The following is a 3,338-nucleotide window of genomic DNA, read 5'->3' on the forward strand; positions in this document are numbered from 1 at the left end:
TTTTTGGGTCCACATTAGCAGAGAAGGCTGTTGGGCTCCTTCCTTCATAAAATTGCTTTTTTATGGCTTTAATTCAGTGATATCATGGGAATCTGTCCATCCTGCTTCAAGAAGATTTAGGAATTAATCTTTCTCCTTTAGGAAATGCAAGGTGAGAGGTTCCTGCCATGGGAATTATTTTGGCAGATCACACCAGAAGGCAGTGTGGGGTCAAATATTGGGGATGGTGTGGGTCTCCAATGGGTGAGGAGGGAAAGGAAATTTATGCTCTGAAATGAATTTTTTTTTTTAAGGAAGGAAAAACTGGTGAGTCCTACTGGGCAGAAGCACAATGTGGCTTTTGGGTTGCTTCTCAAGAGCCTGCTGCCCACACCTCAAGTTTGAGCTTTTATATTTTTCAGATTCTGTGCTGCTTTAGTGTGTAATTCTGAGCTTCATATTAGGGGATGGTGAGCTCTGCACAGAGCAGGGAGACAAAACAATTCCTGCTCCAGCTGGGGACCAAGGACAAATGATCCAAATCTGAGGCCCAAGAGCACAAACACCGTGGGCTGAAGAGAGGAAAGCAAGAAGGATGGGACTGTAGGGGGGCATAGTATGGGTGGTATGGGATGCAATCTTATCCCCTAAAGAGTTGCAGCTGAACCAGTTAAAGATTAGGAGCAGGCCTGATGTTAACAGCCCACACCTGTAGCAAATCAGAAGGGTGTTATAAAAGAGTGGATTGGGGGGAACTGGAGTCAGATGGCCACTGCAAGGACCAGGAACAGTCAGTGCTTAGAGGAGGTGCCCATGAGAAACATTGAGGAGGTGTGAAACTTTGGCACTATGGGATCCTTGTGCTGTAATGATAATAGAACTCTCGTGAGATGTATAAGACAACATGGGACTTCACAACCTAAAGCTGTAATTGGATAATTGACTCCAATATGCAAATGGAGCAGAACTTATAAAAGTGGGAGATCCTGTGACCCTCATCCATTTTGTGATCATTTTGGTTTATTTTGTGTGTAGCCATGGCTGGGCCCTTGTGCTGCCCAAGGTGGATCCATTGAGGAGATCCCTTTAATAAATCCCTGCTTTATTCTTTAGCTCTGTCCAGCCTCTGCTCCAGGTCAGCCTTCCCAAGGCATCACTGCCTGGCTCTGTGGAAAGAAGGGAAAATCAGTAAATATCAGAAAGGGGATCACTGAGAGGGAGAATTGCAGGTGGACAAGCCTCAGGCAGCGTTCTGTGGAACCTGGCAAATCCTGACCCCAGCTCCTTGGGGGCCCAGTTGAGGATTTGTGGACCCCAGCTCTGATGCAGACCAAAAGCCAAAGTGCAGGGACATCCTGGAGCAAGGTGTGTGAAAAAATTCAGGTGATTGGGAAACCTTGGGGTTTGCCTGCCAGCCAGCAGAGAAGGTGCTGAGCAGGTGGGCTGGCAGAAGGTCAGGAGGATGGGGATGATAAAGGGCTTCAAGTTCTGTTTAATTTTTACAGGAGATCTGGAGAGCACTGCAGGAGCAGCAGAGTGGCAGAGAAACTCAAAGCAAATAGGATGTTTGTTAATTTTTAATTGAACTCTGGGACAGAAGCCAGGTATCTGACAGAAACAAGGATATGTTTCAAAAAAGAGAGGCCACAGGTACTGGGGATGAATTTTGAGCTCTAAAGTGGGTGATAAGCTCTTGGCCGACAATAGAAAATGTGAGGCAAACACATGAGAAATGTATTGCCTGAAAAGAGACATTCATAAAAGTGTTTGAACAAAGGGTAAACATCATCATGTTGGAGATCTGATGCCATCAAGGACAGCACAGCATAAGAATGCACTCAGGAAAGTGGTGTTGGACAAAACATTCAGAGCTGGAGTGCCCTTCCTGACTGCAAACAAACAAAGCCTGTGCTTGAGAGACACTTGTCCCCATTTCCCATCAGAGCAGCCCCTCCCAAAAAGACAGAGGTATAAAGAACAAAATGGATACGAATGTTTTCAAAGTCAAAGGAGAAGAATAAAGGGAGTAAATTGACTTTTTTTCACTGGTACCTGCGGGCAGACCAAAACAGGCTCAGGTTTTACTGCAGCATAGTCCCTGAGCAAGCCAGCAGATATGTAAGGAATAATATATCCTGTGATGTCTTCTGCACAGGGGAAGGTGGCTGTGATTGTGCTCGAGCAATGATCTGCTGGAGAAATTGCCATTTTTCACATTGCTGAAGAGCTTGTGGTTTGTGCCCAAAGTGTTCCAGCCATAGATATCACCTCTGCACAGCAAGGAATGAAAGGGGATAGGGTAAGCAGCTTTAAGACAGCTAGTAAATGGAATTTTGATCTGGGAAAAGATGGTGGAAGTACACCCACAGCCTGTTGTGGGATTTAGGAAGAATCAGAGCTCATAGGCCGAGATAAGTTGACTGGTCATGAAGGCTGCATGCAACACAGGAAAAAAGCCAACAGCAAGGCAAATAATGGAATAATTTAAGTGGGAAAAGACCTTTAAGATCATCAAGTCCAACCATCAGCCCAGCACTGCCACACCTGTTTTTCCCTGCTCTTTTGGAGGTGCTCCCCAGGGGTTTCTCTATAGGTGTGAGGGAGGTTGGCCACTGTAGCTCTGGCCCTGCCCAGGTCCCATCAGCTGAGATCAAATAAGCTGATCACAATAAATGTGGTGACATCCATGCTCTGCTCAGCCCAGCAGAGAAAAATGGGTATTAAGATGTCTTGGGATAAAGATATGAGAGCCTAACTCACCTCTCAAAGCAGTTATCTGAGGGCACTGCTGTGCTAAAACACCTAATGACCCTGAGGTGTAAATCTTCATGGAAGTTGGAAAATCTGGCAAAAGTAAATTCTAGGAATCCTCCCTAAAGAGCTCCTGGTGTGATTCCACTTAAACAACTTTACCTGCCTGAAAGTGTTGTGTCAAGTCAGTTCAGCCCAGTCTAATATAATAACTCCTGATTTGGTCCAAAATGATTTTTTTCTCAGTCTTTCCATCTATTTTAGAAAAGGATTAATTTCTTGTTGTACTTGCCCATCTTCCTCTACAGAAAAAAAAAAGCCACTGCACAGGAAAAGAAGTGTTTTATTTTATTCCAAGGATTTAACATTTTCAGAGATTTAATTAGGAGATGATATTGTTAATCTGAAATGGCCATAAGCCATTTATTACTGTGAATAGGAGAGAGTGGCAAACACTACCCCACAGCTGAAAATAAAAAAGCTTGTGAGTCCTCCCCAGATGCAAGTGTGTGCCTTGCACATTGAATCCAGTCTTGGGTTGCTGGTTTTATTCAGATTCTCCAGAGAATCTGACAAAATGCAGTGAAGCAAAGTCCAGAGCAAGACTG

The 3,338-nt window shown here is 44.5% G+C and overlaps 1 long non-coding RNA gene across 2 annotated transcripts; it reads left to right on the top strand.

The window, feature by feature from the left end:
- Positions 1-738: 738 nt before the first annotated feature.
- On the top strand, positions 739-1,782 carry LOC135447517 (uncharacterized). Of its 2 annotated transcripts, none has more exons than XR_010440175.1 (3): positions 739-810; positions 1,103-1,344; positions 1,485-1,782. It is a non-coding gene; the product is annotated as an uncharacterized LOC135447517 (long non-coding RNA). The 2 variants fall into 2 exon arrangements; XR_010440176.1 differs by having other exon boundaries at positions 762-810; positions 1,093-1,344.
- The last annotated feature ends 1,556 nt before the right edge of the window (positions 1,783-3,338 follow it).

The sequence above is a fragment of the Zonotrichia leucophrys genome, chromosome 4 (genome assembly GCF_028769735.1).
Source record: "Zonotrichia leucophrys gambelii isolate GWCS_2022_RI chromosome 4, RI_Zleu_2.0, whole genome shotgun sequence".
NCBI classification, from domain to species: domain Eukaryota; kingdom Metazoa; phylum Chordata; class Aves; order Passeriformes; family Passerellidae; genus Zonotrichia; species Zonotrichia leucophrys.